The following is a 14244-nucleotide window of genomic DNA, read 5'->3' as shown; positions in this document are numbered from 1 at the left end:
AACCATGCTAAAGTAATTAACACGACAAGCCGTGATGATAAATTGCAGACTTCTAAAAGATAACACAGCACCCACAGTTGGAAGGATGCCAAAACCCATATAAGCCTCAACAAAGATAATGCATGCTTTGCTTCCAGCAAGGAGCTGTGTGCAAACACCCTTCTTATATCCTGTTCTCCCAGCTGCAACCAATGAAAGGGATCAGGGCCTTTTCCTCCCTCCTAAACCACGCTACCCACGGTGCTCCCTTCTGCATTCCTCCCTGCATGCCCTAGGATGAAGAGGGAGTGGCCCTGGGTCTTCCTCTGAATGTCCAGCTGGACTGTGCCCTTCCCCCATTTCTTCCACAGCACTTGAGTCACACTCCCACTTCCTGTCTCGCCCTCAGAATCAGACTCCAACAAGGGCATGGCAGGGATCCAGAGAGACCCTGTTGTTTTCCCACAATCCAAACAGGAGTGGGAGGGTGCTTATTTGGGTCTTCAAGACCTCAGTCGAACAGGTTGCCTGAGCTGGCCAGGAGGGCAGAAGATGCCATCTTTGGGCAACTCAAGGTACATGGCACATAGGCGTTGCATGAGGATTCTGAATGGATGACTGAAAGCAGTGGAATCAAGCTGGTCTCTCTCGGCCCCACTGAATTTCCCCTCCCATCACCCCTCTTTATTGAGTGTATGACCCACATCTGGACAGAGGCCAAAAATGCAGAAGGGAACAGAGCAAATCTCCACCCAGCTTACCATTTGCAAATCACATGGGGAGAAATTAAAGGGAAGCAAAGTGGAAGGCAGAGAGAGTAGCAGCATAAACAAAGAATTTTGCATCAGATGTCACAAGGAGAAAAACTAAAAATGGATTAAAGGAAAGTGATTTGTGTCCCCCCACTCCCCCAAAATACAGGATACAGGATAGCAGAGTAGGAAGGGACCTTGGAGATCTTCTAGTCCAAACCCTGCTCAGGCAGGAAACCCTACACCATTTCTGACAAATGGCAGTCCAATCTCTGCTTAAAATCTTCCAGTATTGGAGAATTCACAACTTCTGGAGGCAAGTTGTTTCACTGGTTAATTGTTCTAATGGTCAGGAAATTCTTCCTTAGTTCTAGTTCACAAGCCTGATGATGGCAGATTGATCAAGATTAAAGCTTGGCCGTCTTTCATCTCCTTTCTCAAACAGCAAGGCAAAGAGAGAAAAAGCAGGTGCGTGGGCAACCCCCCCCTTTTTTCCTTCTTCTTACTATTTTACACACAGCTTACACAAGATCGTCATTGCTTTAGAAACATAATTTCTATCCATTATTTTATGCAAAGCTCATGGTTTTTCCCAGAGTTTAGGAACACTGCAGTTCAGAAAAGGAATGCATGTTCTGGCATCTGGCCCAGAGTTTGTTAGCATTGTTATCTCTCATTATGTTGTTACAACAGATGGAATTCACGTTTTGAATTACACCAAGTTACTTTGGCAAGGTTCCTTTGGCAAGACTAGCCTCAAGGCCTTATCTTTGCAGTTGGCACATTAGGTTGCAAATGGAGCTTCAGCACTCAGCAAGGAATAGCAAAAGTTGAGTTAGTTACACTCTGTACATGCAACCTTTCAGTAGGTTCCTATTGAGTTCGACAGAAGTTTCCAATCTGGTCCGCATTTTAAGCAGGAGCCGCAGTTCGTTCCTATTGGTTGAGCCATCTGACAGCTAACTATAAAAGGGAGCTGTCAGATGGTATCAGCTGTTGCCCATAAGCCAGCCATGTTGTTAGTTAGTGGCTGCCATGGGTAACCTGTTTTTTTGTTACAATAAACATTGTTGGTTGTTGAATGCCTGCCTCAGCTCATTTCTTGAAAGCCACAAAAGTTACCACCATTTCAAAGAGCCTTTGGCTCCTTCACACAACCGCCTGAGTTGTCCACTTCTGACTCAGCTGTAGAGTGGGATTCCACAACTCAGCTCCTGTATTGTGACTCTTTCAAGAAGCCATTTCTTATCTGAATTCTCCACCCTACAGATGTGCAGACCTATTGTGATGACCCAAAGGGGTGTGGCACAAAGGCAACACAGTCAGATAATCAATAAGAGTCCCTTTATTAGCTCCAACTTTGCCCACAATGTCCTGGTTACTTTCTGGCTGGAGAAAAACTCTCCCAAGAACTCTCCCAGTCTTTGACTGCAGAGAATTAAGTCCAAAACATGGTCAACACAAACTGTAACTATTAATCCAATCAAACCAAACTGAGGTAATTAGTTTGGCAGGGGGGAGCAAGAACTCCAGACGTAAAAAAACTCACATGGTTGGGAAGACGCCAGAACACAGATAAGCCAAGACAACACAGGATAAAATCATGTTTGCTCCAGTGGTGGGATTCAAACTTGTTTACTACCAGTTCTGTGGGTGTGGCTTGGTAGGCATGGCTAGGGAAGGATACTGTAAAGTCTCCAGTCAGAGGTGGTATTTGCCGGTTCTCAGAACTACTCAAAGTTTCCTCTACCGGTTCTCCTGAACTGGTCAGAACCTACTGAATACCACCTCTGGTTTACTCCCAGCAGCTGCTGCAGTCAGCATTCAGTTCTTTTAAACTTTCATACCCAGGTGTGGCTAATGAAGGGAATCAGGGCCCTTTCCTCCCTCGTAAGCCATGCAACCCACGTTGCTCTCTTCTTTGTTCCTCCCTGTGTGCCCTAGGATGAAGAGGGGGTGATCCTGGATCTTCCTCTGAATTCCCTCTCCCTTGTTCTACTTCTCCCCTGACCTACCCAGCTGGACTTTGCCCTTCCCCAGTTTCTTCCACAACCAATGGAGCCACACTCCCACCCCCTGTCAGCTGTTCATCTTCCTCCTCAGATTCAGATTCTGACAGGAGCATGTCACATATGTGGTCTGCAGAATTTTAGGAGTTGTAACTATAATCAGGGAACTATAATCACCCTCTGGAGAACCTCGGTTGACTGAGAATACAGGTAGTCCTCAATATATGTCTGCAATTGAGTGCAAAATTTATGTCATTGAGTGATAAGTTTGTTGAATTTTGCGACTTTCCTCATCACATTTGTTAAACGAATCCCTGGAGTTTTTCAATTAGTAACATGGTTGTTAAGTGAATCTGGCTTCCCCCATTGATTTTGCGGGTCAGGTCGCAAAAAGGGATCCCATGACCCCCTCCCCGGGGACACTTCCACTGTCATAAATATGAGTCAATTATGTTCAGCATCTGAATGTAAATCACTTGACTGGGGGGATGCTGCCATGTTGGGATTACAGAGATGAACAGAGTTGGAAGGAACATTGTAGGTCATCTAGTCTGACTCCCCACTTAAGCAGGAGACCCTGCACCATTTCTGATAAATGGCAGTCCAATCTCTTCTTGAAAACCTCCGGTGATGAAGCTCGCACAACTTCTGACTAACCAACTTTAGGATGGTGAAAAAGGCAACTCCCTATAAAAATAATTGGTTCATTTCTATACTGCATTCCAGGAAAACCATCCCAACCATCAACTCCTTAGAAGCACCACTTAACTGAACACACGGTGAGGTATAGACTGAGGGTTGAAATTAACTAAGAGGATCAAAGGCCTGGAGACTAAAATATAGAATTCTTTATTGGCCAACTGTGATTGGACACAAAAGGAATTTGTCTTTGGTTCATAAGCTCTCAGTGTACATAAAAGCTATAAGTGATAAATCATGATCATAGTCCTCATAAAAATACATTCATCAAAAATTGTAAGATACAACACTTAGTGATAGTCATAGGATACTAAATGATCAATCAAATCATACTAGGAGTCTAAATAAAACAATATAAATCATACAGATGCAAGCACCAAGGTTATTGTTAGGGATATACCCCTAGCAAGAATCTGCAGGGCAGTCAGGCAGGCAGGCAAAATATGTGAGATATCGTGTTGTGTAGCTTACACTCAGTAATCCATACACAGTGCCAATTAAAGTAGTTTTATTCCAGCAAGAGTTTAAGCATAGTCAAAACAGTCCATATATCATACACTTAGTTCAGTCCGTCCAGGGGTTATTCATTTGCAAATTCCAGTGTCGAAAATGAGAGGTCAGTACACTTACAAATAACAGTCCGGTAATTTATCTCCTCGCAGTAGAGAGAGATATGCAACAAAGTCAGAAACTCCTCTCTTCCTTCTGCAACTCCAGTAATTGCCAGCAAACTGTCAGGGAATCGTCAGCATCTCATCAGCATCTCTTGCTCCCTCTTATGGTGGTTTCACACCACACCCAAAACTACATGCTTTGCATTTAAAGTGACACACACTTAAACTAAGAATCATAGCTTATATATATTATTTTACCCAAACTAGTTAGGTGAACTATGTTATACCTAACAGTTATAGTGGGAGGAGATAGGAATAGGGAAGATGAGAAGAATAGAAGTAATAAACTCTTAGTAAATCATTTAACAGAGTTGTGGGAATTAGTGTTTAGCAGAGTGATGGCTTTTGAGCAAAAAACTGTCCTTGTGTCTAGTTGTTCTGGTGTGCCATGCCCTATTGCTTTGAGGGTAGAAGTTGAAACAGTTTATGTTCAGGATGTGAGGGGCCTGTAGATATTTTCACAGCCCTTTTTTTTGACTCGTGTAGTATACAGATCCTCAATGGAAGGTAGGTATGGCTAGTCTAGAGAAAAGAAGGACTAGCGGGGACATGAGAGCAGTCTTCCAGGATTTGAGGGGCATTTCAGACATTGCACAATGCCCCCCCCCCCCCAGTTGCAACTCTGAAACAAATAGCACTAGCAATAGTACTTAGACTTATATATCATTTCACAGTGCCTTACAGCCCGCTCTAAGTGGTTTACAGAATCAGCATCTTGCTCCCAACAATCTGGGTTCTCATTTTATCCACCCTGGAAAGATGGAAGGCTGAGTCGACCTTGAGCCTGGTGAGATTTGAACTACCAAATTGCAGGCAGCTGGCAGTCAGGAAAAGTAGCCTGCAGTACTGCATTCTAACTACTGCGACACCACAGCTCTTGATATATTATAGAAACCCGTCAAACCAGTGGGCCAGCTCACCAGAACCACAAACTCTGGTGGTTCTGTTCATCAGTAAATGGACGCCCTTTCCAATCAGCCTTCAGCCTCCATTTTATTTCCAGAGCCTTCCTCCCAGCTTAGAACTGAACCAGATGGATATTTCTTCCAACAGTTTCTTGTCTTGCCTTCTGCTGCTTTGGAAAATAAGTTGGGCCCTTTTTCTTTGTGGTAGCCCCTCAAATACTGGAATGCTGCTATCATGTTACTCACAATCCTTTTCTCTGCTGCTGCTGCTGTTGTTAGTTGTGAAGTCATGTCCGACCCATCGCAACCCCATGGACAAAGTACCTTCAAGCCTTCCTGTCCTCTACCATCCATAGAGTCCATTTAAGCTCACGCTAACTGCTTCAGTGACTCCATCCAGCCCCCTCATTCTCCATCGTTTCCTTCTTCTTCTTTTGCCCTCAACCATTCCCAGCACTGGGCTCTTCTCCAGTGAGTCCTTCCTTTTTATTAGGTGGCCAAAGTATTTAAGTTTCATCTTCAGGATCTGGCCTTCTAAAGAGCAGTCAGGGTTGATCTCCTCAGGACTAACCAGTTTGATTTCCTTGCAATTCAAGACACTCGCAGGAGTCTTCTCCAGCACCATAGTTCAAAGGCCTCCATTCTTTGGCGCTCAGCCCTTTTTATGGTCCAACTTTCACAGCCATATATTGCAACTGGGAAAACCATGGCCTTGAGTCTACACACTTTTGTTGGCAGGGTGATGTCTTTGTTTTTTAGTATGCTGTCTAGATTTGCCATAGCTTTCCTCCCCAGGAGCAAGCATCTTTTAATTTCTTGGCTAAAGTCTCCATCTTGGAGCCCAGGAAAATAAAATCTGTCACTACCTCCATTTCTTCCCCATTTATTTGCCAGGAATTGAGAGGGCTGGATGCCATGATCTTAGTTTTCATAACATTGAGATTCAAGCCAACTTTTGCACTCTCCTTCTTCACCCCTATCAAGAGGCTCTTTAGCTCTTCACTTTCTGCCATTAGAGTGGTATCATTTGCATAGCTGAGGTTCTTGATATTTCTTCTGGCAATCTTAATTCCAATTTTTGATTAATCTAGCCCTGCCTTTCTCATGATGTGCTCTGCATATAAGTTAAATAGGCAGGGCGACAGTATACAGCCTTGCCGAACTTCTTTCCCAGTTTTGAACCAATCAGTGGTTCCGTGTCCAGTTCTCATTGTTGCTTCTTGACCTGCATATAGGTTTCTCAAGAGACAAATAAGAAGATCTGGTATTCCCATCTCTTTAAGAACCTGCCACAATTTTTTGCAATCTTTTCTCTAGACTAGCCAAACCCAATTCTTGCAGATGTTCTGCATATGTTTTAGTCTCCAGACCTTTAAACATCTTAGTTGCTCTTCTCTGCACTTTTTCTAGTCTCAATATCTTTTTTTGTAATGTGATTATCAAATTTGTCTCTTATTGAAAAAAAGAATGTAAAAATGGTAAAATGATGGAATGGTGTACCACTGGGTCCAGTTTATCCCCAAAGAACATCTGGCTAGAGAAAAGATTCCTGAAGATGGGCTCCAACATGAGTCTGTTGGAAGAAATGTCCATCAGGGTTCAGTTCCGAGTGGGAAGAAAGACACTGGAAGCATAGAGGCTATTTGGAAAGATGGTTCAATGGTGGACAGTAGGACCACATGGTTTTGATGTCCTGGGCAAAATGAGCACACGGATGAGAGAAGGAGAGAGATTTACAACCTCTGTTGGGCTTTGAACTTGCTTCCTGTTCCTGTGGCAAGAAATGTATCCTGATTGGTTATCAGACTCCCATGAAGCCATGAAGGGGTAACTTTGTAGGTTGTTTTGAGTCCCAGGATTGGTTGAATCTTGCTGGGTGATGTAATGACCCCAGTTGATTTTGCAATGTAGTGAGTCCTGCTGTTAGATATGTAGAGGGCTAATCCTATCATGTCTTGAGGGCCATATCTTCATCCCATCACCCTGGAGCTGAAAGTGGGGACAGGGAGTTTCAGGAAGCTGCTTTGTCTTTAAAAACATGTTTCTCCTTTTCTCACCCAGGGAAATATAATATCCTGCCTTTTCAATATTTCCTAGAATATTTCATTCTTCTAGGAGAGGGATGGGAGCTTTCTACAAATCCAAAAGCTCGGAAGACAAAACTTCTGGTCCCAGTGACTGTCCCAGATTCGATCCTGCAACATTATCCTAGGACACATATATTCACCTTTCTTCATCATCTGGTGATGTTTTCACCTGCTTTCAGGAGGCCAGGGACCTCTGCGCTTCAGGAGATGAGCAGTTCTAGAAAAGGGGGGGGGGGGTATGAAAGGCAAGACCAACTCAAGCTACAAACCTTCCAACAAAAGTTTTCAGGTACTAAAGGCCAGCTATCATAGTCCAAAAATGTTGTGAAAGAGCCCATATTTCTGCAATCCCAGTGCCAGAGGTGGTATTCAGCAGGTTCTGACCAGTTCTGGAGTACCGGTAGGGGAAATTTTGAGTAGTTCAGAGAACCGGCAAATACTACCTCTAATTGGCCCCACCCCCATCTATTCTCTGCCTCCTGAGTCCCAGCTGATCAGCTGAGTCTTCTTGTTACTGCAAAATCCTCATTCCCTCCCCACCCCACTAATCTGCTTTTCAGCTCCATTCTCCTGTGCAGGACAACCCAAGAAGACCCAGCCAATCAGCTGGGACTCAGGAGGCAGAGAATAGATGGGGGTGGGGCCAGTCAGAGGTGGCATTTGCTGGTTGTCCAAACTACTCAAAATTTCCACTACAGGTTCTCCAGAACTGGTCAGAACCTGCTGAATACCACCTCTGCTTCACTTGCACTGATGACTTTACCCAGTTGGGGTAATGAAATGTTTGCAAGCAAACAGCCAAGCTCAGAGAGGACCAAAGATTCTACTATTTGATTCCTGAAGCAAAATCTTTGAAGTGCTGATGCTTAGTGAAACAGTTAGCCTGCAGGCATCTTTAAGAGAGCCTCCTTGGGTAGGAGAAGTCTACCTACTAGGAAAGCATAGGGAAGGACATGGAGAGCAGTAATCAGGGCTCAGCTGACTATCTGGCTTTGCTCTGACCATTTGAGGGATAATTCCTGCTGTTCATTTGCAAAGGTGCTCTCTTGGTGATGAAGGGATGGTGACAGTTGGGCTAGACAGTTGACAGTGCTGCTTTTACTACTTGGCCATCTGGCCCAGCTTGTCCTCAATGTTCTCCAACTTGTTCCACACTTCTTTTTTCCACCTGTAAGAGAAAAACTGAGACATCGCCTCCTTTTGGCCCTTGTTAATGGGAGTCCATTGGATGGTGAAAACCTCTGGAGAATCCAGAACTGAAGGAGGCCATTTGATGGAAAGGAAGATGGTAACATCAGCATATCAATTGTGCATTACTCAAGACTGGTGGCTCTGCTCAAAGTCAGTTGTGCCTTGGCAATTACTCATTGGACTACTGCAATGTTCTCCCCTTGAGGCTGCACTTGAAGATCCCTTAAAAACTACAGCTGGTCCAAAATGAAGTCATGCTTAAAAGGTATTACTAACAGTGGTGGTATGCTACCGGTTTGGCCTGGTTCAACCAAACTGGTAGTAAAAAAAAAAAAAAAGCTGCTGCCGATCAGCTGAGAGGAGGAAAGACAATCAGCTGAGAGAAGAAACAAGAGAAAAGCACAGGATTGGCCTTCCCACCTGCTCCTGCCTTTTTTCTTCTTTATCCTCTCAGCTGATTAATGCTGCAGGCCGCAGCTGGTGTGGAGAAAGCTGCATGCACACTTAAGGTGTGCATGTGCGTGCATGCGCAATTACCGAACTGGTAGTGGAACAGGTAGGACCTCATTGCTGATTACAAAGTTCACCCCTTCTGTTGTATGAGCTCCATCATCTCCCAGGTTACTTCCAGTGCTGCTTATTGCCTTAAATCCACTATATGTCACAAGACTGGGTGATTTGCAGATATCTCCTGACTTTTCTCAAAGACAAATCTAAATGAGGCCAGTCCCTACATTAATTAGAAATTCTTGGTTCTTATTATATTTTCTCTACAGTTGAGATTTAGCCTCAGCAGAATAATGTAACATTTTGGAAAAAAGATACAAGCTAAGAGAGCAGCTCCAGAAGCCAAGATGGAGAAGATCTTCACAGCCACCATGGACTTTCCTTTGGTGCTCAGGTAGGTGGGAAGGAAGGTGATCCAACCACTGCCAAAGACCAACATGCTAAAAGTAATGAACTTGGCTTCATTGAAGCTGTCTGGCAATTTTCTAGCCAGAAAGGCCATGGTGAAACTAATGAGGGCCAGAAAGCCTAGATAGGCAAGGACAAGGTAAAACATTACAGCTGAGCCTTCCTCACATTCCAAGATGGTCTCTCCTACCAAGGAGTGGAAGTCCAAGTTGGGAAAGGGAGAGAGGTTATCAACCAGCTGGCACAAAGAAGGGCTTGGATCAGGGGACATCCGAAGACAATGGAGCTGGTGACTGGTTTTCCTAAGAGTTTCCTTATCCTGTTCCCTGGCTTGGTGGCCATGAAGGCCAGAACCACCATGACAGTCTTTGCCAACACAGAGGAAATTGCAATGGAAAAGAGAATGGCAAAGGCAGATTGTTGGAAGAGGTAGGTGACCTTCCTGGGTTGACCAATGAAGAGGAAGGAGCAGAGGAAGCAAAGCAGGAGGGAGACCAGGAGGATGTAGGTGAGATCTCAGTTGTTCACCTTGACGATTGATGTGTCATGATGTTTATAGAAAATCACCAGGACTGCAAAAGTGGTCACACAGAGAGAAAGAATGAAAGAAACTAGAGTGTATCCCAGGGTGTCTTGATAGGCAAGGAAATGGATCTTCTTGGCAATGCATTGGTCCTTGTCCTTCTTGGGATACTTGTCTTCTGGGCAGAGTTTTCAGAGCTGCATATGAAATCAAGAGTCTTTGTCTGAAGTTTTCAAGACCATTATCCTTCCCACAGTTCTTCCCATGATATGACTGTCCTCTTTCTACTGTGGCCAACCTACAAAAAGAGTGATGAAAAGACCCACTATACAACTTATGGAGCATAAAAAAGAACAAATCATCCTTTGTTCCTGATGATCCTTGGGATAGGTAGGCCTAGAGACAAGGATTTGTTTAGCTGCAGCTTCTGATCAGTTTTCTGGGGAAATACCACAATTACTGTGGCTTTTAATCTGAGACTACCAATTGTTTTCCCCTCCCCATTTATAGTGGAACTCCCAGATAGATCTGTTAGGGAAGAATGCTGCTATTTGTGTACATTATCTATCTGTTGATTATCCCAGCCTTGAACTTTCAGCTCTGTACTTCAAATCTGCCCAAATCTATTGCTGCACGGATAGATTCACAGTCATAGGTAGATGTAGATTGAAGGGTCCTTGGTGCTCTCTGAGCTTGGTTGTTTTCTAGCAAATATTTCTTTACCCAAGCTAGGTAATGCTAGCATTGATATTGTTACCTAGTTTGGATAATGAAATGTCTGCAAGAAAATAACCAAGGTCAGAGAGCAAAAGAGACCCCACATTTCAACCCTGGGGTACAAATATTCTCATTTATTGATAGATATAGATTTTCTGATAGGTCTATTTACTTGAAGATTGATAATGTTAACAGAAGAAGCACACACCAAATAATAAAAACTAAAACTTGAACTAGACAAATCCACTCCTTCAGGAAAAAAATTGGAAGTAATTTTTGCCAATTGAATGTTACAATAGGAATGAAAATAGAAGTTGGGGACAAATAAATACTACCCTGAAACTATCCTGCATGAAACTATCCTGCATGAAACTGATGAAGAATGGGAAATGTGGCTTCTGGGGCCAGGACAGTTTAGATCCATGAAGGGCTCTGCTGAAAGGTATGAATACATGTCAAATTTACCAAAAAGGATAACAAGCAACTAGTTTGATCTACTCAGCGGTTTCCTGGATCATGGAAGGTCCACATTTGAAGTCTGCTCTACCTGTCTGATTAGAAATAGTCCCTTCTGGACAAGCATCACACTGTAGCAGCAAACCTGCTTGCCCTCTGAAACTCTTCTCCTCTCTCCTGCCTGGCATCTTTTTCTGCCACACGTGGCAATGGGGATTGTCTACAAGAGAAAAGGGAAATATTTGCATTGACCTTAGCAATGAACATGCTTCATTAATTCATTTCCAAATAGAGGGGTCCTTGGTGCACTATGAGTTTGCTTGTTTTCTTGCAGATGTTTCATTATCCAAATTAGGTGACATCATCAGTGCAAGATGTTACTTAGTTTGGGCCATGAAACATCTCCAAGAAAACAAGCAACTTGAGAGAGTATCAAGGTCTCCTCATGTCAACCCTGAGCTATATTCTCCTTTCCAAATTCCTATTTCCATTCCCTATTTCTATCTCTATGTTCTTCAAATGAAATGGTTCAATGTTGTCAACCAGAAACCAGGAGCAGCTCCTGATGATTAATGGCAGGGGCACTCCTGACCCACCAATAGATGCTAGAGATTGGAAGTGGGATCCACGAAAGAAATCTTGTGACATTGAGCTGCAGCATTTCTAAAACAAAGTGTCACAAGCATCCAACTGGCCTATGTAACTCATTGTTGCATCTTGAATCTAGATTAACAGAGTTGGAAGGGACCTTGGAGGTCTTCTAGTCCAATCTCCTGCCCAAGCAGGAAACCCTACACCATTACAGACAAATGGTTATCCAATCTATTCTGAAAACCTTCCAGAGTTGGAGCATTTACAACTTCTGCAGGTAAGTTGTTCCACTGATTACTTGTTCTAACTATTGGGACATTTCTTCTTCATTTCAGGTTGCTACTTTCCTTGATAATTTTCCATCCATTGCTTCCTGTGCTGCCTTCAGGTGCTTTGGAGAATAGCTTGACCCAACCTCTTCTTTGTGGCAACCCATCTTCTAACTGTGTCCTGGGTTTCAAATAGACATTCTTCCCAATCCCAACCATTTGTGGCTTCACACAAGTTAAACATGCAAAGCAGGTTATTCACCAAATCACTGCCATATTTGTGACTCAACTGAACGTTTTTCCAGGTTAGAGGGATGTTCTGCATTCCCAAGAGAGGATGAATCTTTCTTGAACTTACAACATTTCCTTCCTGCTCACCTTTGTGGCCCAGACAATTGCATCTGAGTTTATGGTGAAATCCTTGCCTGGGGGAGCCTTAGGATCTAGTTTTCAATTTTCATGGGCACAAAGCTCATGATGTGGCCCTCAAAGCTACCTTTAGTTTCATCTTTGGCTACTGTGTGTGCTTCTGATCTTTGTCTACTCCATATATGTATTTAAACATGCTCACTTACCTGTGGGACCTTGAACATGCTGAAGATGGAGGCCATTTGCCTTGAGGATTGGGAGTTGAGACCTCCAATAACAGACAGCACAGTGTCCTGCTGGTCACATTTGTAACCTGGAATCATCTGGCCTCTTGTGGAGAGCAAGGGAAAGCTGATTAAGGAAATCTCCCTCTCAATCTGGTGATTGTCATAGATGTGGAAGCCAAGTGTGATGTTGGGGAGGAGAACCAAATCTTTGTTGATCTCTGTGACTGCAAACACCAAGGCCAGGAGCTGCTGGTATTTCTTGGGCCTGACTCTATGGTGAGAAAAACATTGAGGAACAATTACAGGAAATTTCACATGTGCTGTTGGAGTTTGTATTTTCTTTTGTGTTGTTTATTTTATTTTATTTTTATTTATTTATTTTTGTCAATTGCAGACAAGTTAATAGATATAAGTAAAAACATAGTTATAAATACATGGATACATAAAAGAAAAATAAAAAATAAAAGAAACAATAGGACAGGGACGGTAGGCACATTGGTGCGCTTATGCACGCCTCTACAGACCTCTTAGGAAAGGGGTGAGGTCAATAGTAGACGGTCTAAGGTTAAAGTTTTTGTGGTTTGGGGAAGAAACCACAGAGTCAGGTAGAGTCTTCCAGACATTGACCACTCTGTTGCTGAAGTGGTATTTCATGCAATCAAGTTTGGTGCGATTAACCTTGAGTTTGCATCTATTGTTTGCTCTTGTGTTGTTATGGTTGAAGCTGAAGTATTCATTGACAGGTAGCACATTGCAATATATAATTTTATATACTATACTTAGATTGGACTGAAGGCAGCGTAGTTCTAGGTTTTCTAGGTCTAGAATTTCGAGTATGATGGCATAAGGCATTCTTCAATGAGTAGAGTAGTGGAGAACTCTTCTTGTGAAATATTTCTGGACTTTCTCAACTACGTTAATATCAGATACGTAATGTGGGTTCCAGACTGATGAGCTGTAGTTGGGTATTGGTCTAGCAAATGTTTTGTATGCTCTAGTTATTAGTATAATATTTCCAGAGAAAAAATTATGTAAGATTAGGTTAACAACTCTTAACACCTTTTTGGCTATGGAGTTACAGTGGGCTCTAGCAGTTAGGTCATTAGAGATGAGGACTCCAAGATCCTTGACAGAGTTTGGATCATCAACAAGGTCTTGACTATTCAGCTTGTATTTTATTTTCTGTTTTTTTCTGCCAATATGTAGGACAGAGCTTTTATTTGTTGAGATTTGAAGTTGCCATTTGTTTGACCATTTTGATACATAGTCAAGATCTTTTTGAAGGGTAGCAGTATTATCGGTTGTGTTGAATAGCTTTACATCATCAGCGAAGAAGATGCAGTTGCTCTTGATATGATCACAGAAGTCATTTATGTAGAGTATGAAGAGAGTTTGTCCTAGAACACTGCCTTGCGGGACTCCACTGTTGACAGGATACTCCCAATTCCGACCATTTGTTGTCTGTTTGACAGGAATGCTTCTATCCACTTATGCAAGTGTCCAGAGATACTGTAAGATTTTAGTTTTAGGAGTAGTTTGTCTTGTACCACTGAATCAAAGGCTTTACAGAAAAATTCTTTGGAGGAACTCCCAAGTTTCATTGGCTTTGGTTTTTATTTAAGGATCTTTCTTAATTAAACTGTCCATCCAAATCACAGATCATTTAATACCCTTCTATCATCCCTAAGTTCCTTACTTTGCTCTGGTGATTGTAATCCTTCCCAGTTTTTTCCTGGAGCAGGTAATCAATTTTGTTCTCTCTTGGAGAAATTTCTTCAGGACATGTAACCAAAGACTCCAGTAATTGTTAAAGTGTACATTTTCCAAAAGTCATTGTTCATAAGCACTGCTGATTCCAAAACTATGTTTTCCTTTTATGTT

The 14244-nt window shown here is 42.8% G+C and overlaps 1 long non-coding RNA gene across 1 annotated transcript in view; it reads left to right on the top strand.

Moving 5' to 3' along the window:
* The first annotated feature begins 11605 nt into the window (after positions 1-11605).
* Positions 11606-14244, top strand: part of LOC148128314 (uncharacterized) — a 74329-nt gene continuing 71690 nt past the window's right edge. Inside the window, exon 1 of the long non-coding RNA XR_015741253.1 lies at positions 11606-11775. This is a non-coding gene — a long non-coding RNA (uncharacterized LOC148128314). The remainder of the gene's footprint in view (positions 11776-14244) is intronic.

This window comes from Pseudonaja textilis, chromosome 1 (assembly GCF_049901715.1).
Source record: "Pseudonaja textilis isolate UNSWEBS1 chromosome 1, rPseTex1.2, whole genome shotgun sequence".
NCBI classification, from domain to species: Eukaryota; Metazoa; Chordata; class Lepidosauria; order Squamata; family Elapidae; genus Pseudonaja; species Pseudonaja textilis.
The sequence above is the reverse complement of the archived record's forward strand: the minus strand, read 5'-3'. Positions and strand labels throughout refer to the sequence as shown.